The sequence below is a fragment of the Tenrec ecaudatus genome, chromosome 17 (genome assembly GCF_050624435.1).
Source record: "Tenrec ecaudatus isolate mTenEca1 chromosome 17, mTenEca1.hap1, whole genome shotgun sequence".
Lineage (NCBI taxonomy): Eukaryota > Metazoa > Chordata > Mammalia > Afrosoricida > Tenrecidae > Tenrec > Tenrec ecaudatus.
In genome coordinates, this window is record NC_134546.1 from 18,897,277 (window position 1) to 18,920,181 (window position 22,905).

General features: G+C 39.8%; 1 protein-coding gene across 1 annotated transcript in view; it reads left to right on the plus strand.

The window, feature by feature from the left end:
* BABAM2 (BRISC and BRCA1 A complex member 2) overlaps nucleotides 1-22,905 on the plus strand; it is a 547,594-nt gene that overhangs the window by 38,029 nt on the left and 486,660 nt on the right. The gene's annotated exons all lie outside the window — the stretch shown is intronic.

Sequence of the window (22,905 nt, forward strand, 5' to 3'; positions counted from 1 at the left end):
TTACATATTCTTAATTTAACTCAAAACTGCCAAATAATTTCCCAAAGTAATTATATGTTGGGCTGAAAGGGCCTCTAACCTTTTTTGTATAACTGATTTTTATTATATACTGCATATACACATTTTGTTCTTATTTGCCTTCTACCTACTTACATTTTAGGGCACAGGTTTATCTAGATCTGTTCTTTGTCATTTTAGGTGTCACCAATTTCAGGAAGCATGATTGCTCTCTCTCTCAAGGATCTTGTCACTCTGTCTCATGTTTTATTTTGTTTTCTTTCTGGTCAAATTTAGGTCCACAGAAGCAATTTCATGAGGAGAGACATTTCATCTTTTTTATGCACAGATATTTACTAGTGACTAGCATAATTCCCAGTAGATGTAGCTTTCAGTTAATACTCTCATTTATTGTACAGATATAACTAAAATTTTTTAAAATTGTAAATGGTTGTGGGTTTACAGAGTACACCATCAGTTGTGCATTCAACAGTTGAAACACATTTTATATCATCACATTCATTAAAATCCCTTCAATGTCCCATTACTAATTCCATGTCCTCCTTGTAGCCCCTTGTTCCTATTTCTTTGTTTTCCTAACCCTCTGAATTTTGTCCTTGATTAAGTGCTCCTTTTTAAAATCTTAAGTGATTGATTAGTTTAACACTAGATTATGTTTAATTCCAGACCTGAAAGGTGTCTATGGGAAATAGTCTTGGGGGTCCCACCAGTCTCTCAATAACTGACCTCCCTGCCACTGAGTCAGTGACCCTCGAGGGTAGGGTAGAGCCACCCCGTGGCCTCCCAGACGTTAGTCCTTTAAGGGAATGGAGACCCTCATCTTTCTCCCCCACCAGCCTCTGTCCAACCAACCATGAACTCTTTTATGGTTTTGGACTCTGTCCACATGTTGCACAAATGAATTTTTAGTTAAGTCTGAATCTAGAACTTACCGTCTCAGATGTTTCTTTGAGTTACACTATTATCAGATCTGAGTATTTGAAAGAGGCCCTCACTACCCTATCTTGCTTCTTCATGTTTTTTCTTCCTTCCTCTTTTTAGTTTTATCAGTGATAAGCCATCCATTTTTCTTTTCAAAGGAAGTCGATAGTAGACTTTCAGTTCCTATAGCAACCCAAGGTCACTCTCTTTTATTGTAGGTTTCATGACTTTCTTTGTCAGTCGTATAACCTCTCAGTATTTCTGCCTGATTGCTGTTTAATGTCAATGCTTTTCATTTTGGTGCTGTCTGACTGTGTACGACGGAGCTGTAGCGGTGTTCTCCGGTAAATGGTGAACTAACTGCCAGTTCACTCTCCCCAGTTTCTCTGAGGGACACAGCTGAGGCTCTCTGCTTTTGCTTGGAAACCCAATCGAGGGTTGCAGTGAGCCAGGTAGACTCGATGGCAGTGGATTTGGCTTTGGTTTGTTCTGTATCATATTTCCTGTTGTTTTCTTCTATAAATTTTTGAGTACCTCCTGAGCTTCAAATTGTCTTTCATGTCAGCCCTTCTATCTTCTTAGAAATTGTCTTCATGGTTTTTTCAGAACGTTTTATTCTTCCCTTCAACATGAAGTCTAAAGTGTTCCTGGAATGAAAGGCGAAATAAAGCTAATGGACAAGCACATCTGGAGGGGCTTCAAAAACTTTGTGGAAAAATTCCATTATCTTTTCAGTTCCATGAACATTTTGAAGCTTCCTTGTATGAAAATTCAAATAAAAAGTTCAACAGTTTTTCACCAGCAAAAATGAAACTTTAAATATATATATGAAACACTTGGTCATTGTGTGTCTTTTGATGCCTCAGGACGCTGTAGGACAGTGGTCGTTACAGAAGCTGATCACCAGGGTTTTCTTCCGCATCGCAGCTGAGAGGTTCAAAGTGCCATTCTTTTGGTAGCCCCTGAGCGCTTAACTCCTGCATTCCCAAGACTCCTTGTGTTTGATAGTAGCTATTCTCCTTCTCTGCTGGTGGGGAAGTAAACCCATGGTTTCTGTTTTTCAGGTTTCGTTGTGAATTAGGTGTAAGCTTCCAGAGCAGATCACCCGCTCTGCATTCGACAGTTATACACCTCTTGCTTCATCACGGTAGCTGCTGGTCCCTCATGGACCATCACTTACAGTAACTCCTTGTGTTTCCTCTTTCCATTTTGCCCTCATTCCTTGTCCTTCTGAACTTTGTTCTTGGGTATCTCCTACCTTTTTGATCTAAAATAATGGATCATTGCAAGGCCTGGGTCCCGTTTGATTCTAATGCCTAGGGAAATCCAATTTTGCCACCCTCATTTGTTGAAGAAAAGATCTCTTCCCATAATTTATCTGCATGTACTATTTATCTAGAGACCAATCTGAAGGATCGATTTCATCCAGGATAAACTCCACAATATTCCTCGGGTATGGCTTACAACCTCAGATTCGCCAAAGGGATGGGCTGGCAGGGCGCTGGTCTCTCTCTTACGTGTCCTCAAGCGATGCACTTGCTTTTGTATTTGCATATTGCTGCACACTGGGCACGCTCTCTGTTGTTTTCGTATTAAAAATGGAGTCAGTATAGAAAGTACACAAAGGTAGGGTAAAGAGAAGCTTCAGTGAACAACTGGCAGGGTAGGCAAAGAAGGAAACACTCACAAAAAAAGAAGGGAGAAAAACTGTACGTAGTGGCAAATACATGACCAGGACGGGGTGAAAACAGAACAGGAGATACAAGGTGAGTGTGCAGAAGAAAGGAAGAGTTAGAATGAAAAATTCTGGTTTCGTGCATAGTGTGGTACACTGGAAGGGAGAGAGGGTAGACCTTATTCGGGCCAGCCAATCCATGGCGAGCGTGTTCCTGAGCGGAGATGACTGCAGGCCATTTGGATGGCTTAATAACACCTCCCTTTTTTTTTTCCTTCCCCTCTTCTACAGCAAATTGCTGTCCTTTCACGTCCCTCTTCATTCACAGAAACAAATGTATGTGGTGAGGTCAAGTGAGTCAGGTGAGTGGGACAAGAGAGGCCAGAAACTGGTGTACTGAGATGGCTGTGTAAGCAGGTTCCCTGTCTGCCACAAATCAGGCCATTTTTTGTCGCATACCGTTAAGCAATCTTTTCAGAATCTCTATATAGAAAGCTTGATGAACAGTCTGACCTGGTGAAATGAACTCCAAATGCACTATCCCCCTCACATCAAAAATCCAAATGAGCATCTGTTTTTTGGGGGAGTACACTGTCATATATCCACTTAGGACTTATTTGAGGTCAAGAAATGAAAATGGTGGTATGGTAAGCTTACAGGAGTATTTTTAGTCAACAACTCTATAATATTTGTATAAAGATTGCTTTAAATATTATACTGAATATCATATGAATAGAAATAATATCTTTGCCTCAATCTTGGGGATTTCTTGTATTTATTAATGTAAGAATGACCATCATTCCCACAATTGGAATAGTAACCAGTCTGGGACATGTATGTAATTTGTTTGACATTGACATGACTTTGGAATATGCTTGTCCTCTCCTCCTCCACTCTCCTCAGCTGTACCATTCATGAAATCATCTTTGGGTACCTCCTGTGTGGCAGGAGGTATGCTGCTAGTTACTAGTGAACCTAAAGTTCAGAACACTATTTATTCTTACAGTTTTTAGTCTAGCAGGGTCTGTCTGTCTCATTGGTTTAGCCCATACTTTATGAGAATTGGAAGTAAATATTTCTCTCACCCCTAGCTTGGGTAGATTGAATTTATTCTTAGAGGCCAGTCTCATTCTGTTGAAGTTCAATGGAACCTTCTTTGAGTACACCCATCTAAAAGTGATTTTTCTGCTTGCTAAACTCCTATTATGCTTATGTTCTCTAACCACTAATTTGGCAATTAATCATGCTAATTGCTTTGTGACTTGTATCTATTGTGTCTTACATTGTTATTTAAATTGTGTCGTGTTTGACTTTCCCAAGGTTTGATTTTTGTTTTCTGATTACAGTGTACGATTGTTGGGAACAGGAAGTCTTTTCTATACAGCAGCGATCTCTAAACTTTTCTGATTATGCACCCTGGATCAAGTGTGAACCCCCATACATGCATATACATTTGTTAATTCCAACTACTTACATTTAAAATAAGCCAGACATCAAATATAACTAAAAATAACTTATATCATGGCATTTCACCTGTCAAATCTGAAAAAGAACTCTTTGGGAAATATGCAGGCTGTCGTGGAACAAATACAAAGTTGGCAGTACCGACTCTGCCATAAGACAAACTTTAAACTCTACCCAGGATTAGGTTGAGCATCTGCTGGCACTTGCATTATTGGTATTGTTTTCTATCCAGAATTTGTTTGCAAGGATCAGTTGAAATCACGTGTCCATTTCTTAAGGATTTGGTCTACATTGCTAGAATAACAGTTCTATGCCCTAGTACCATTTCAGGAGGCCTGGTGGCACCGCTGGTGCTGCTGGCCAGGGTTGGGCTGCTAAGCACAAGGGCGGCAGTTGAACGGTGAGAGAAAGCTGAGGCTCTCTGCTCCTATAAAGGTTTGCCGCCTCCAGCCTCTATTGATCGAACCTTCTTTTCTCAACTGTGTTTTAATTTCTATACCATTGGCTTAATTGATGACATTATCAGTAGAATTGCTTCATGTTTCAGGGTGCTGACGGATAACGTTCTCTAACACAAAATGACAATAATGTCTCTAGGTGAGTCAGAGACATATATAAGCCATAGATATATTAAACACAACAACAACAAATCCATATATGAATGGATTTGGGACTTATACTTAATTCTAGCCCCAATCAAAGAACAGTTAGTTCATGGCTCTGCTTAATACTTGCCCTCGAAGCTCGCCCTGTGGATCTGTGTCTTGCTTCAACAGTGTTTGAATGGAACAGATCCGGGGACTCCCTTCCTCCAACCTTCCGCCATTCTCCAGTTTCCTTTCTGGACGTCACCTTCGGGAGCATCTTCTGGGCCATCTCCTCCTATTGGGACCAGCTAGCACTTTTATTTTGCATGTGGTGACCTCCAAATGGACCAATCATGACCGTCTGGTTAACCTGCATCTGCGGGCCTCTGACACCTACTTCTCTCTGGGCTTCTGTTTCCACCTCGACTATGTGACCTTGGAAGGGTGGGACACGTCTTCCCCGAGCTGGCGAAGGAGAAGCGCCAGGGGCCGACTGTCTCTGGAATCTGCAAAACCAGCGCGGCAGCCGCGCTCTCTTCCAGGATGTGCAGAAGCCCCCCAAGATGAGCGGGGTAGAATCTGGACACCATGGAAGCCATGGTGGCTCTGCAGAAGACCTTCAACCAGGCCCTTCCGGACCTGCATGCTGGGGGTCCACTCACATTCTCTGTGACTTCCTGGAGAACCACTTCCTGGATGAGGAGGTGCAAGTCCTCAAGAAGATGGGTGACCACCTGACCCATTTCCGCAGGCTAGCCACCCCTGAGGCTGAGCGGGGCGAGGATCTCTTCGAGAGGCTCACCCTCAAACACCACTAGGGACCTGCGGCGCCCACCCACCTGCGAGGGGCCCTCTGCCTCCCCTGCCAGCCACAGCTCCACCGCCCTGCAGTCCTTCCCCCAAGCCGGGCACCAAATGGAAATAATAAAGCTTCCTTTTGCAGCAGCTGCTTAAAAAATAAAAAAATAAAGAAAATACTTGCCCTCATGAAGAGCTCACTGAAGATAGGCATGCTATAACAAAATGTGGTGATGAAACTAGATGGCGTCCGGCCCTCAGAAGAATTTTTCTGGGCCTGTCTTTGAACAAGCAGCCATCTAAGTGAGGTGTCGCCTAAGTCCGCATGGAAGAAGCACCCCAGCCTGTGGGATCCAAGGACAGTAAGTAATCTAATCCAAATCTGAAAGAGGGAATGGTATCAGAGCTTAAATTGTAAATACCAGTTTGTAGAAGGCTTTGGATGTCAGTGAATGACCCAAATCTATTTGCAGGGCCCCCACAAAGCCTCTGATGAATTCCTTCTAACCATAGTCTGGGGATGTATATCGCACAACAAAATGAAACTGCTTGGTCCTGCATCGTCCTCAGGATTGTTCCTATGCGCGAGTCCCTTGTTTGCAGCCACGGAGTCAATCCTTCTTCCAGAGAAAGGCCCTCAAAGAGATGGACTGACACAATGGCTGCAACAGTGGGCTCAGCATAGGAACCGGTGGCCCAGGACAGGGCAGTGTTTCCTTCTGCTGTGCTATGGGTCAGAACTGACTCTAACTGGATGGCACCTAACAAGAATACGGACTGATTGGTTATGTTCTTTCTGTTTATTGGCCATTTGAATCCTCTCTTAAGAAGTGCCCCTTCTGGCAAAGAAAGCGGATGGTGTCCAGCTATCAAAAGAGATCTTGTCTGGGGTCTTAAAGGCTTGAAGGTAAACAAGCGGCCATCTAGCTCAGAAGCAACAAAGCCCACATGGAAGAAGCACACCAGCCTGTGCGATCAGAGGTGTCAAAGGGATCAGAGATCAGGCATCATCAGAACAAAAAATTTTACCATAGTGAGTGGGGGGAGTGTGGAGTGGAGACCCAAAGACCATTTGTAGGCCTCTGGAGATCCTCTTGCAGAGGGGTCTCGGGGAGGAGACAAGCCAGACGGTACGATGTAGCAACGATGAAACATACAATTTTCCTCTAGTTCTTAAATGCTTACCCCGCCCTCCCCCCCCCACACACACACTATCATGATCGCAATTCTACCTTGCAAGTCTGGCTACACCAGAGGATGTACACTGGTACAGATAGGAACTGGAAACACAGGGAATCCAGGGAGGATGATCCCTTCAGGACCAGCGGTGTGAGTGGTGATACTGGGAACGTAGAGGGAGAGTGGGTTGGAAAGGGGGAACTGATTACAAGGATGTACATGTAATCTCCTCCCTTGGAGACAGACAACAGAAAAGTGGGTGAAGGAAGACATCAGACAGGCCAAGGTATGACAAAATAATAATTTATAAATTATCAAGGGTTCATGAGGGAGGGGGGAGGGGGAAAGGAGGGGAAAATGAGCTGATGCCAGGGGCTTATGTGGAGAGCAAATGTTTTGAGAATGATGAGGGCAGTGAATGTACAAATGTGCTTTACACAATTGATGTATGTATGGATTGTGATAAGAGTTGTATGCGCCCTTAATAAAACGATTAAAATAAAAAAGGATGCAACCCTGAAACACACAGCCTTCCAGAATTACCCATTCTTCACAATGTCTAGTCAGTAAAACACAGGCAAACAAACAAACAAAAGAAGTGCCTCTTCAGTTCTCCGAATTTAGTTGTCCTGTTCTTACTGATTTGTTATTCTTTATAGGCTCTTGATATGAGCTCTTTATCATTTTATATTTGGCAGATCTCTTTTCCCTCTTTGGTGGTGCTTTTTGATCAACAGAAACTTTAATATTAATGCAACCCAGGTTGTTAAGTCTTTTTTTTTAATGGTTAATACTTTGGAGTCTTCTTTAAGAGTTCTGTTTTTGTCAAGAACAATTTCTTTTACTGAGTTTTATTCTTCAGAGAATCTTGTTTTGGCTCTTGACACTATGTACCTTCTCCCTAAGTTATCGTCTAAAAACATCTTTTTCTTTTTACATTCATTCTATCTGGATGAGATTTTTGTGTATTATGTACAGTAAATATCAAGTTGCATTTTTCATTTTTCTTCCTTTTAAAGATATCTGGTTGACCTAGCACCATTTACTGAAAATAATTTCTGTTCCACTAGAGATACTTTTGTCATAAATTAGCCATCCAGATATGCATGGATCTGTCTTTGAATTCTTTATTCTGTTTCACTGGTCTCTTATGACTATTGACAATATTACTAATTTAATTCCTAAGATTTAGAGTAATTTTCTATATGTAATAGGGTAAGTTCTTTTACTGAGTTTTTATTCTTCAGAGAATCTGGTCTATTCTTGGCTCTTGACACTATTTACATTGTAGAATCAACTTTTTAAGTTACATATTAATTTGGGGAGAGCTGAATTTTTCATTATGAGCTAATTTTTTATTGTTAATTTTTCATTAATCCATGAATAGGATATCTGTGTACCTCTATATTTTCTTCTCAAAAGTAGCTTTCTGCTTAGCGATCTTACACCTCTTTTGTGACATTAATTCTTAAGTACTTGATCTTTCTAAAAATTTTATTTTCTGATTATTTGATGCTACACAAAAATAGAATTTATTTTGTGTATATTCTTTGTCCAACAACATTGCTAAACTTGTGTGTTATTTCCAACAATGCATATTAAGATTAAAAATTTTTCTGTATATGCAAAGTCACATTAACTGCAATTGATTGGGCTCAGATTCTTTTCTTTTCAGCCCTTATACCCACTTCTCTTTCTGCCTCCCATACTACTCTCTAGAAAAATGTTGAATACAAGACATAAGAGGCTGGTATCTTTTGTCTTGTTCCATATCTCAGAGGAAACGCCTTTACATTTTGTTACTAAGTAAGAGGTTCTTTTTTTGTAGATTACACTTATAAGATTTAGGAAGTTTTTTTTTTAGACCTATTTGCTAAAATATTTTATCAGGAATTAATGTTTAAACGTATCAAATACTTTCCCTGTACTCATGGAGATAATCATATTAATTTTCTCTTGAATACCATTAGCAGAGTGCGTTAAGTGACCATAATAGAAAAAGAGGGAGGCTAAAATGAAAGATAGAAGCATTGATCTCAAAAGTTAAAGGTGTTTCCTTTTTCCTAGCTAACTGTACAAATGTTTCAGCCCATCATTCCTTTTGAAATAATGTTGTAATTTAAACAATGTTTTTGGTGTGTGTGATGGGAACACCTACCAACATTTAAAAATATTCAGTTGAAGTATGTCTTTTATAAATGGATATTGGCATAGAAGCTAGGAATAATACTTGATGCCACATGAACTGTTAAACACTTAAAAATGTATTTTAAGTTTCTAATTTTTCAAGCATTCTAAGGCAGAGTCACTTATTTTCCTTATGGCATTTTGGAGTCAGATACTAAGAATTAGATCCATCACTTCTAGTTGGACCTAGAACTGATATTAGGCCGTAAAAGATGTATAGGATATACTTGGTATATTAAAAACTCAAGTGTCATGGAAGAGTAGATGTGCTTGTTCACTTAGAGAAAAGTGTTGTTTTTTTTTTTAAATGTCAATGTAGAGTTTAGTGCCTTCTTTTCATAAAGTTAAAGCCTTGGTGGAAAAGTAGGTTAAGCATCAGACAATGAACCATAGGTCTGCAGTTCAAATCTACCAACTGCTCTGTGGGAGAAAGATGAGACTATTTGCTCTTGTTAAGATTTGCAGCCTTGAGAACCTTATGGAGCCATTTGGCTGCCCCGTAGACTTGTTTTGAGTCTAAATCAACTCGGTGCATTGGACAGCATATTTAAAATTTTATTTTAATTGGTTACCAATTAATTCATGAATATAATTGCAGAAGGGCCTTAGACTAGACCTAGGGCATTTTGACCCAGTCAACTAGATGAGCCAATTGCCTCCCAAATCTTTGAGTGTAAGATTCTGTGAAATAGAAGTTCAGATGCCTTTTTTGGAACAGCTCTGCTGAGATTATAGATTTGCAGTATCAGTCTTCTGGTTTCTTTACTGGTGCATTCAATCGAGAAACTGGTATTTTTAAACTGATTTGTCTTGAGTGGAGTCACAGATGTTAGCTTAAATTCAGAGAAAATAGGTTAATTTGGTAAATGGAAATATAGTGAATATCAGCCAACAGTTAGCTATTCACCATAATTTGTTACATAATTGTTATTTAAAGGACAATTTATTGGTGTTTAGGCATCTTTTATTTCCAGCTACCTGTTATTTTAGGTTGCCAATTCTGAACACTTCCTTCTCAGCTGATGTTAAATATTCTTGGTTAAGCATAAGCGTCATTATCAAGAAAACAGGAAGCTATGCAGGGGAACATTCTAAGTGGTAAATTAAGAGTCAGGGTAAAGGAAACTGACGTAGACTCTGGGAAGGAACACTGGGCTCATCTACTTTGTCTGTTATAAATGGCTTGAAGAATGGAAATTGTTTATATAATTTTATTTCTAAAAAAGTAGACCAAGGAATAGATTGAACATTAAGTCAGGAAGAATATATTTGTTAATCCAGATTAATTTCTAGCTGTCACTAGTCATAGGAAGTGTGAAGTGAGATTGCCAACCTTCTTTATCACGAAACCTTAACATTTTGAGTGAGAGCTTAAGTGAAAATTTACCTAGCACAATTTATTTAAAGAGGCTGGTAAATAAACCACGGTCGTGTCAGCTTTGTAGAGCTGATCGACACATGTTATAAGGGTGGTTTCTTTTGCATATTTGATTTACATGCTTACAGTTCTTATTAAGGATATTACTTACTTTCTCTTCATTAAGTAAACTGGTTGAACCTCTTTTTGGAAATACTTTTACTTTTCACTATTATTAAAAACAAAAACTGAAACTCAGAGCCACTGCCATCCAGTCGATTCCAACTCGTAATCACCCTGTTTAGAGTTTCAAGCCTGTCAATCTTTACAGGTACTTAGAGAAAGCTCACCTTTCTTCTATGTCCACTACTATAAATTCTGAAATTTATAAAATAATATTTGTCCAAAAAGTAACTGTGATAAGTGTTCCCTTGAGTGAATGAGAGATGGTTGGTGTAGCGGCGAAGAGAATGGGCTCAGGGATTAGACATCTTGGGTTTGTCTTCCAGTGTATCACTTTCTAGCAAATGATACATTTTTTATATGTTTTAGTCACTTCATTTATAAAATAGAGGTAATAACAGCACCCATCTCAGATTGTTGTGAGTTTGCGTGGTTTCATCTACTCGCAGAATTTGGAGTAGTATTTGCTGCATAGTAAATACCCAGTGAGCGCTAGCTGCTGCTGTTCCCGGAAATAGCGTACTTTTGGTGGATGGCCTAACTTTACATTCTGAGTTCGATGTATAGCTCTGTAAGGGAGATCCTTTCACCACTAATCACACTTATTTTCTCAGAAATGAGGATGAGAGTGTCTTCTCAGTTTCAAGTAAGTCAGCACTTGTTATTACCTAAAGCACAAGAGACAGGGACTGAAGATTTATGCTCTTACTCAGCACGCCTCTGTTCTAAATAGATGGTTGTTGGACAGCTAAGCTCTAGACACCAGTGCAAGGCAGTAAAGATTTACAGGTGATTTAAAGAAGCCTAGACCAGATAGACTAATATGTGGCCAGATGGCTTTGAAGTGCCCTCAAGCTTGAGTGTCCTCATTGAAAGCATGACACTTTCTGAGTGTGAGTGTGTGATCATTCGTTCTTCATGTTAGCCACCATTGAGCTGGCCCTCACTTAGGGTGATCTCATGAATGTCGGAATGAAATGCTGCCCAGTCCCTCCTGTGCCAGCTCCATGACCAGTTGCAGAGTGAACTGCTGTCGTCCTTGGGGGTTTCACTGTCTGATTTTCAAAAGTAGATTGCGTCCTAGTTCATCTTACACCGTAAGTTCTGCTGAAACCTATTCAGCGTCATGGCAACACACAAGTCTCCACTAACAGATGGATGATAGGTGTGTATGAGATGCAACGGCTGGGAATTCAACCTGAGTCTGCACGTGGAAAGCAAGAATTTTACCTCCTGCGCCCCCTTATGATTAGAGAACCGTAAAACCAAACGCAATGCCATCAAGTGGATTCCCACTCATGAGGACCCTATAGGACAGGGTAGAACTGCCCTCGGAGTTTCCCAGACTGTAACTCTTTAAGGGAATAGAGAGCCTCATATTTTTCCTGTGAAGTGGCTGGTGGTTTTGAACTACTGACATTGAGGTTAGCAACCAAACAAGTAAGCCACACCACCAGGACTCCTAAGTAAAAGTATATGCTAAAATTTCACCCATCCTGGGTACTAGGGCTGTTTAAAAGGTTTCAAAACATTCTTGGCACCAAGAATCTTATTATCTGATTGGATAAACAAACCAGTAGAAAAATGATAATAATATTAGTCATGTAATTAAATAGAAAATAAGGTATTATAAGGATGAGTATACAAAGCATATTATATTTACCATTTTAAAAATATTAATGGTCAGTTGCAATTTGTTGATAAAGTACTGGAGTAAACTACTGCCTCTGATGCCATCCAAAACCCCACTTGATTCTTAATTTGCATAATCTGCAGATTGTGCTTGTTTGTAACTCCTTTTATTTTCCCAGGATATTAAATTTTACAATAGTACGTGCCTAGCATAGTGATGTAATTAGAAATTGGCTAACGAAACCTATTTAGAGCATATTCTTCATTAAAGAAATCCCTTTTACATCGTAATATTGAAATACGTTTTTTGTCCTCATCATGGATGTATTCCCAGCACCTAGGACAGTGCCTGGCACATGGTAAGCACATATAAATGCAAACTCCTGCCATTGAGTCAATTCCAGTTCTTAGTGACCCAGGGAACAAGGCAGAACTACTCCCTGTGAGTTTCCAACACTTTACGGGAGTAAAAAGCCCTGTCTTCCTCCAGAGGAACGATGGGTGGTTTTGAACTAACTACCTCTTAAGTTAGCAGCCCAATACAGTAACCACTATGACACCAGGGGTCCAAGCACATATAAAGGAAATATTACTGAAGAAGAAATAAAAAACTGTATTTTAATTGTCAGAATTTTTATTTAAAAATTATTTCATTATTGATGTTATTAAATTTAGAATGTTATCTTTTTGAATGCTGTGTAGTATCAGTTGCCATCATAATCAATGAAGCCATATAAACTTCTTTAGTGGTTTCTTTACATTTGTGTAAAGAAGAGACTTCACAAATGGCTGGATGAACTTGCCTGCTAGAACATAATTATATGTTAGGTGTCGGTGATGCTGACGTCTGACTGCAATGTCATAAAAGATCCTGATCCTAAGCCAGCCACGCTCCGATTTCTGATCCAAAGAAACTCCAAAGAATGTGAAGATTTTCAAGACTTTCCAAATACTCTACTTAAAACTGTTCATCAGTGAATTGCCCTGTGCTTTTTCCTTCCTTAGGTCATTAAAACTAGGATATATTTAGCCTTAAAGTATTTTGTAACTAAAATAGTTTGGGACTGTTGTAAAATTCAAGACAACGCAGAAAGATAATTATAAGACATTGTCAAAAGTCCCTGCAACTCCTGCTGAGAAAATGGCTTGGGGACACTTTGACCTCCTCTGGATTCAGTAGGGAGAAGGAGAAACCAACTCCACACAGAGGTCAGACATGCCTCTGTCCTGCTCCACCCATTTTTACCCCATTCTGACATCACCCATCCCTCCCATGACACTCTGCTTCTCTGACTGCATTCCATCATCTGTTGCCATGGCCACACGGAACTCATAGACAACACTTATGATTATAGGGGTTTGTTAGAGAGGTTAACAGGTGACTACAAGTCAAGATCAGTAAGCATTAAGGACGGAGTCTTCGGCTCACATCAGAGCCTCTCCTCAGCCAGCAGCCACGTCACTCTCTCGTCTTCCACCTCTCAGCCATGTGACCCTCCGCCTCTCCCTCTGTGGGCCGGGAAGCCCACCTCACTGTTTCATGCTCCCAGCGTCACTCTAATGCTGTCTCAGGGTCTTTGTCCTCTGCTGTCTCTGCCAACTTCAGGCAGGAATCTCGTACATGCTTCTCCGGTGGTGTACCTTTCTGATGGGATCTCTCTTCCTACTTCTCAGACAGCTCTCTTATACCCCTGGGAGTGGCAAAACTGATCAATCCCTGAGTTAAGAGCCCTCGAGACGTCTTTGTATAACTCCACCCAATCGTTTAGTGGGAGTTACAGTGAAATGGATTGAAGAGCCATAAGTAATTAATCTCACTTCACCACACCTGCCTTGTTAGGTGACTCTCCTGAAATCTGTTTATTTTCAAAGATATATGCACCCATAAATCTATCTTTTCCATATGTGGGGCCATGTTATTCATATGTGTTTTTCAATCTTTTTACACCCATGTCCTTTTTTGATTAATAACAAAATGAGTGCCCTCCTAAGTGCTTTTTGACACTCAATAATGCATCCCAAACTAATTTTAAACAGAGAACTACTTTTGCTTAGTCTCAGAGGAACCTTCAGGTATGTGACATTCACTTTCATGCCACAAACTAATTTATCCCAGAGAATATGAAAGAGCATAACACGTCGTTTAAGCTGTTTGTCCAGCAGTCCGTTGGAGGAGAAGCTGAGTGCTGTTTAGGAGAAAGAGACCTACAGGTGGGAGTGTAGCCCTGCCTCTGGACCCTTGCACAGCAGCTCTTGGCCCAGATGTGTATATACATTGTCAGCAAACCAGATGTCCTAGCAACAAGAGGGGAAATGATCTAATAAAACAATGGACAAGAACATGAATAGACACACCAAAAACACTTGAGGTGCTCAGGCTCACTAGCCTTTTCCGAGATGCAGATCAAAACTACAATGAGATATCTCATCCCGCACAAATGTTACTGAGCAAAAAACAAAAACAGGTAATGCTGAAGAGGTTGTGGGGAGATTGGAACTCTAGTACATTGTTAGTGGGTGTGTAAAATGGTACACCCACATGAAAATGGCATAACATTTCCTCCAGATGGAACTAGAAATACCATTTCGAACCATCCCTCTCCTAGATCTATATCCTAGAGAAATAAGAGCAGTCACGTGAATAGAGATAGGCACCACCCAGTACATTGCAACATTATTTACAGTAGCAAAAAGATAGAATCAGCCTCAGTGTCCATCAGTACATGTTTGCATAAACAAAATGTGGTACACATACAATGGAGTAATACATGGTAGTAAAGAATAATGATGAGTCTGTGGAACATCTTACAACATGGTTGACTGGGGATGTTATTGTAAGTGAAATAAGTGAATCACCTAAGGACAAGTATTGTATGATACAACTTTTTAAAAGTCATGAATAGGTTTTTTAAAAAAAATTTTTTATTTTAACAATTTATTGGGGCTGATACAATTCTTTTCACAGTTCACACATATACATACATCAATTGTATAAAGCACATCTGTACAGTCTTTGCCCTAATCATTTTTTTCTCTTTTCTTCTTTTACATTTTATTAGGGACTCAAACAACTCTTACCACAATCCATACATATACATACATCAATTGTATAAAGCACATCCATACATTCCCTGCCCCAATCATTCTCAAAGCATTTGCTCTCCACTTAAGCCCCTTGCATCAGGTCCTCTTTCCCCCCCCTCCCTCCCCATTCCCCCCTCCCTCATATGCCCTTGGTAATTTATACATCGTTATTTTGTCATATCTTGCCCTATCCGGAGTCTCCCTTCCCCCCTTCTCTGCTGTCCCTCTCCCAGGGAAGAGGTCACATGTGGATCCTTGTAATCAGTTCCCCCTTTCCAACCCACTCACCCTCTACTCTCCCAGCATCGTCCCTCACACCCTTGGTCCTGAAGGTATCATCCACTCTGGATTCCCTGTACCTCCAACCCTCATATGTACCAGTGTACAGCCTCTGTCCTATCCAGCCCTGCAAGGTAGAATTCGGATCATGGTAGTTGGGGGGAGGAAGCATCCAGGATCTGGGGGAAAGCTGTGTTCTTCATCGATACTACCTCACACCCTAATTAACCCATCTCCTCTCCTAAACCCCTCTATGAGGGGATCTCCATTGGCCAACACTTGGGCCTTGGGTCTCCACTCTGCACTTCCCCCTTCATTTAATATGATATATATATACATATATACACATACATATATATATACACATACATACACACATATCTTTTTTTTTGCATGAATAGGTTTATATATAAAGAAAGTTAATGGTTACCAGAGATGGTGGCAGGGAAAGGATGGAGAATCACTTACTAGATCGTTACTGTTATTGCTGCTGAGGTGGTTCTGACTCATAGTTAACCAGTGCACAACCGGCTACAATTGTTGTTTGAGCCCATTGTTGCAGCCACGGCTTCAGTCTTTTCCTTGAAGGCCTTCCTCTGGTGGCTACCCATTTGCTTTACTAAACAAGATATCCTTTTCCAGACTGATTTCTCTTGATACCATGACCAAAGTACATGAGACAACATCTCACCATCCTTGCTTCTCTAAGGAGCACTCTGGCTATACTGCAAGACAGATTTTGCTTATTCTTTGGGTACTCCATGGCATTTTCCATATTGTTTGCCAGAATCTGATTCAAATGCATCAATACTTCTCTGGTCTTCTTTATTTAATGTCCAACTGTCACATGCATATGAGACAACTGAAAATACTGTGGCTTGGATAAGGTGCACCTTAGTCCCCAAGGTAACAACCTTGCTCTTCAAGACTTTAAAGAAGACTCATAGAGCAGATTTACCCAATATAATTCATCATTTGATCTTTTGACTGCTGCTTCTGTGAGTATGGATTGTGGACCCAAGCAAAATAAAATCCTAGAAAACTTCAATATTTTCTCCATTTATCAGGATGTGACCTACTGGTCACATTGTGAGGATTTGTGACTTTCTTTTTATTGAGTTGCAATCCATACTGAAGACTGCACTCCTTATCTTCATCAGGAAGTGCTTCAAGTCTTTGTCACTTTTAGTAAGCAAGGTCATGTCATCTGCATATGGAAGGTTGCTAAGCCTTCCTTCAATCCTGATGCCATTTCTCCCTCATATAATTCAGCTCTTCAGAGTATCTGCTCAGCATACAGATTGAATAAGTACAGTGAGATGGTACAATCCTGACAAACATCTTTCTTGAATATAAACCATGCAGTAGTTCCTTGTCCTGTTGGTATAACAGACTCTTGATCCATTCACAAGTTCCTCATGAACACAATAAAGTGGTCTGGAGTCCCCATTCTTCTCAATGCTATCTATAGTTGTTATGATCCACATTAATATGCCTTTACATTGTCAATAAAATACAAGTAATCATCTTTCTGGGATTCTCTGCTTTTAGCCAACATCCATTTAATAATCAACAATCATATCCCATGTTCTCTTCAGATTCTGGCCTGAACCTCTGGCAGCAACCTATGTACTATTGCAGTCATTGTTGAATTATCTTCAGCAAAAATTTACTTGGACGTGATATCAATCAAGCCCTCATTCTGTTGGGTCACCTTTCTTTGGAATGAGTACAAACATATATCTCTTCCAGTTGGTTGGCCAGGCCGCAGTTTTCCTTACCATAGACTAGTGAATGCTTCAATGAGTCATCAGCTTATTGAAACATTTCAATTGGTATTCCATCAATTCCTGGTGCCTTATATTTTGCTCATGCATTGAATGCACCTTGGACTTTCCACTTAAGTACCATACGATTTGGATCATATGCTAATTTAGAGATGATTGAATGTTGACTAATTCTTTTGGGTAAAATGACTGTATAGTTCTTCCATCTTCGTTGGTTACTTCCTATATATTTCAATATTTTGCTCATTGGATCTTTCAATAATGCAACTTGAGACTTAATTTTTTTTAAAAATTCTTTCCATTTAAGATATGCTGAGTGTGTTCTTCCTTTTCTGACTCTATGCACATTTCATTTTAATACTTTGCTTTGTGTTCTCAAGCTGGTCTTTTTTGATCAGTTTTTGGACTTCATCATTTCTTCCGTTTGCCTTAGCTACTCTATGATTAAAAGCAAGTTTCAGAGTCTCTTCTGATACCCGCCTTGATCTTTTCTTTCTTTCCTGACCTTTTGCTTTCTTCCTGTGTGATGCTCTTGGTGTCATGTCACCCCACAGCTCATCAAGTCTTCTGCTGTTAGTGTTGAGTGTGTCCAATCATTTCTAGAGGCTGTATTTTGCATCTCGTGGACTAGTTTTAATTCTTTTTGGCTTTAAACGGAACTTCATGTAAGTAATTGATGATCTGTTCCATAATCATCTCCTGACCTTGTTTTAGGTGCTGATATTAAGTGAGTCATCTCCATTGTGTATTTCCACAGATATAGTCAATTTGATTTTTATGTATTGCATCTGGAGAAATCTACCTGTATAGTTAGTTTATATTGTTGAAAAAAGATTTGTTATGAACAAGTTGTTGGTTTTGCAAAATTCTGTCGTGTGATCTCTATCTTTACTTCTGTCATAAAGGCTCTGTTTCCAATTCTTGTCCCTACCTTTTTATTTCCAACTTTTGCATTTCAGTCGCCAATAATTATCAATGTATCTTGATTGCATATTTGATCAATTTTAGACGGAAGAAGTTGGTAGAATTTTTAAATTTCTTCACTAGTTTTTGTGGTTGGTAAGAAAAAATTTTAAATTTCTTCACTAGTTTTTGTGGTTGGTTTGTGAATAGTAGTTTTTTGGCTGGATTTTCTTTATGTGTGTAGATATTGTCCTATCACAGATAGCACTGTATATCAAGATAGATCCTGAAATGTTCTTTTGGATGACAAATGGGGTGTGTTTTTTTATCTTGATTTTGTGATTCTTGGAATAGTGAGTCGTATGAATGCCCGATTCAAAGTGGGCAACACTAGTTCATTTCAGCTCAGTAACACCTAGGATATTGATATTTATGTCTTTCACTTTATTTTGATGACTTCCAATTTTCCTAGATTGATACTCGATACATTCCAAGTTTCAATGATTAATTGACGTATGTAGCTATTTCTTCTCCTTGTGAGTGTGAGCCATGCTCCATCAGCAAATGAAGGTTCTGAACCTTTATTCCATCCCATCATTTTGGTTGCCTCTACTCTGAGAGGGCAGCTCGTCCTCGGTCATCTTTTGAGTGCCTTCTGACAGGGTTCCTGTCCTGGCAGTGTGTCCCACAATGGTCTGCAGCTATTTACAGTTTCCCTGCTATCTCTAAGTGGCTAATTCTTGAGAAGTGGACAGCCGCTTTCTTTTTTCATAGTCTATGCTTAGTCTGTAAGCTTTGCCGGAACCTGCTTACTCTAGGTTACCCAGCTGTTTATTTGAAATAGCAGTGACATCGCTTCCGGTACCACAGCGACCTGCAAGCCATCACAATGTGATAAATGACAGAGAACTGGTAGTACTAGAGAATAAAAAAATAACAAACTCATCACCCTCGAGTAATTCTGCCCCTGTGAGTGCCATGTGTCAGCCTTTTCTGCATTTCTGCCCTGTCTTTGCCATTTCCATCCATCCCGTTTCCTTGGCCCTTCTCATCTTTGCTTTGGGGTAAATAGTGCCCAGTGACATAGAATAATCTGTATATAAATTGTTAAGTGGGAAACCAATTTCCTATATAAACACTCAACTAAAATACAATAAAATGTTCAAAAATACAAATACCCTTTAGGTAATTGGAGATTATCCACTTTAACATGACGATGCTCTCTCAGGAATATTATCACCCTTCCCCATTCTAAGTAAGTGTTTTTTTTTAATAACAGAGTGTTCTTTCTAAAGGAAGTTTTGGTAAATACGATTTTCACACTAGCAAACCCTATGGAGATCAGTTGTACCCTGCAAACACGTGGGGTCACCATGAGCCTGAAGCAACTCCTTGACAATGGGAAAAGGCATTGGCTAGTCCACCCATTCTTATGTCTGTTTGCAATATAAATGTGAGATTTGATGATCATTTCTGGATTTCACTTCTCTTTAAACTTGATTCTTTCTTAGTCATCCCTATTCAGTAAATCCATTTGTCTTTATCCAAACTGCTGCTACCCAAATGTCCATCATCTTTCTTGCCTGAAATGGTCTGTTTCCATTTTACCTCTTGATAGACTATTTTTTCCTATTCTCATAATGATGTTTCAAAAACATAGACTCATACACTGTTGCTTTCTTTTTTATTTTACATTTTATTAGGGGCTCATACAACTCTTATCACAACCCATACATATACATACATCTATTGTATAAAGCACATCCATACACTCCTTTCCCTAATCATTTTCAAAGCATTTGCTCTCCACTTAAGCCCTTTGCATCAGGTCCTCTTTTTTTTCTTTTTCCCCTCCCTCCCGCTCCCCCCACTGTTGCTTTCTACTTAAAACTTTCTTTGGTGCTTGGAATGAAAGCTAAGTTAAGTGCCATTGTTTAAAAGGCCCTGCAGGACATGTTTCTTCCTTGCTTGTCCTGGTCCCAATCTTTCGCCTTTGCTACTCCCACTCTCATTTGCTCTGCTCGAGCCTCTCTGGCCTCCTCTTTCTTCCGCAGATATAGCATGCTTGTTCCTGCTTTTGTGGCTTTGCACCAGCTGTTTCCTCTGCCTGGAATGCTCTTCCCCCAAACTCGGCCTGGCTGGCCCCTTTATGTTATTCACGTGTCAGAATTTACCTCCTCCAGAAGTCTTCCCCGATTTTCCTATGTAAAACACCCCCTGTTTATCACAGTATCTTGTTTTATTCTCTTCATCAATGTAACAGCATTAAACCATCTTTATGTATTTGTTTGTCTGATGCTTCTCCTTTCCTTGCCAGAATTTAAATTTTATGGGATTTTATTCGATATTGTCTGTCCCATATCCTTTGTATTCCTACCACCTAGGGAAATTCCCAGTAAATAGTTGAATGAAAGAAAGTCAGCCAATGACTGACTGCAATGAAGAAATAAGCGGTTTAACCTCCTAGGGCTGTTGGTACCAGATCTTGATTTGGCAAAGGAGGAAGATGAGGGAGAACACAAACACACTCACTTTCCTTAAGGCACAAAGTAAATAATGTGACGCCGTGAATCTGCTTCCTCAAAACCAAACCACAAAGAAAAAGAGCACGCACATAACCCGTTTCACATGAAGGACAGAGTCATTCAAACAAGCCCGAGGCAGATGAATCCCGAACATTCCCAGGACTATTAATAAGTGTAGTCTTTAATGTTTAGAACATGATGATGGCGACATGTGCAAATGTGCTTGAGACACTGGATGTGTGGAATGTTATAAGAGCTGTAAGAGCCCCCAATAAGGTTATTTAAAATAAAAAGTTTAGTCTTTGAACTATGAAGTTTGATAGTTTGACCCTCAAATCCAAAAGCACACTTCATTGTAAGTGTGCATTTAAAGCACTTCAGGTTGAATATAATGTACGAGAAAAAATTCTTTGTGTTACTTGTAGGATCATTCCTATCATTTGAGTATAGTTTTATTTTATAGTGCTCTAACTTCATATTTTCTATAAGTACTTTAAAATAACTTTTATACAGAGATTATAATCTAAGAGGGAAATGTTTTAGTGCATTTTATAAAATGTACCCCGAAGAATTTTTTACATTGAAAGAAATGAAGAACGTGTTCTTAGAACCTGTGCAAAATCAAACCAGTGATTATTACTATTTACTTGCTAGTGCCATGAAGAGGGAATAGTCAATGAGATTAGCTTTAGTCATCCGCATAAGGCTACTATTATTTCAGAGCTAGTGATTTATGTTAGGTATATTTAGGATTTGAGTTAAAGTTGCTATCTTGGTGTTTTCTTTTTCACATTCCAATAACCCAACCCAAACCACTGCCACCTATCCCTAGTCATAGTCCCACAGGACAGCTCTACACAGTCCCCAACGTTTCCGAGGCTGTAAATCTTGACAGAAGCACGGCTGCTCATCTGTCTCCCACCTTGCATTTCTTCTGTGGACCAGCTCGGGGATTTCGAACTGCCATCCTTTCAATTAGTAGCCCACCTCTTAACCCACAGCACCAAAGTAGTTCTGGGTTAACGAAGTGATCATTGAGGTTGGAGTTAGTCCTTTTAAAGCTCCCATCCCTTCCATTTATTTTCAAATGGCCGGCACGTGACTGTGACTTGCAGAGGAAGCTGGCCATTTACTCCAGCAATGCTCTCTCTCCTTCATGACATGATTTTTCAGAATTGTCTTCAGAGCCAGTTTTGGAATTATAAAAGAACATACCCTCCTTGCCTTATTGTATAAGTGAAAAACCTCACTCTTTGTCCCCTAAAGGAAGACATGTTCTTCCTTAGTTGACTTCGCATCATTGGCATCACTAGGGGAGTTCTGGGTGGGGGAGGGGCTGCACCAGGTGCCTGTTATTGGGGAGGTACCCAAATGACTGTCTAAAATGATAGGGGAAGGGTTTCATCAAATGTATGTTAAAAATTATCATAGATATTTTTATTAAGCCAAACTTCCTTATGTATCCATGCACTTAAGGGTAAAACTGCACTAATGTACTTTTTGAACTTTCTGTTCGCTCTGAACAGAGCTGTCATTATTGCCCAATCACAATGACTCTCCGAATGACGTAGTTTTATCCGCGTGCACTGTTAGCGCCTGCTGTTGCCCTCGCTGCTGGTGTTTCATAGCTGCTGATTTTGTCAGATTTCCTGACACTAGCCAGAACATTACGGTAATTAGTCTTTGTGAACTTATATCGATACTTTGAGAATACAATAATAGTTAAAGGAAACTGAGAAGAAAAATGAAGAAAGACTGCCGCTTAGTTAGCTAATCATGTAAATGAGATGCTGTAATTCAATGTGAAAGGACTTTCCAAATCAACGCAGTTGCTAGCATTCATATAATTTAAGAAATACTACACTTAAGCAGTTTACAATTGTTTTGTTACTTACTGTTTTATAACTAAAATTAATAATAGACATTACTGAGGATTTTGTATTGGCAAGGGTGTGTGTGTGTGTGTGTGTGTGTGTGTGTGTGTGTGTGTGCGCGCGCGTGAACAGATGGTCATACCAGTTCTGTTGATGCCACTGCCTCACACTGATATATTCCCTAAGAAGCCAACAATGAATGTTGTTGTGCACTGAAGTGATGTCGTGTAGGTCATCAAATTTACCTTGTAAAGTAAGCCTGTGTGAAGAACAGAAAACATCGCATAATGGTGATGTTATAGATCAAAATAAATTTAACAATTGAAACCTGATTGACAGACTTGTCTCCCCACCCGTTAAATTTGTGTTTTATCCAAAAAAGAGTGCACTGCATTGTGCCTAGCTAAAGATGGGTACGTCAGGGTCCGCCAAATCTAAAAGAAGTACTGTGC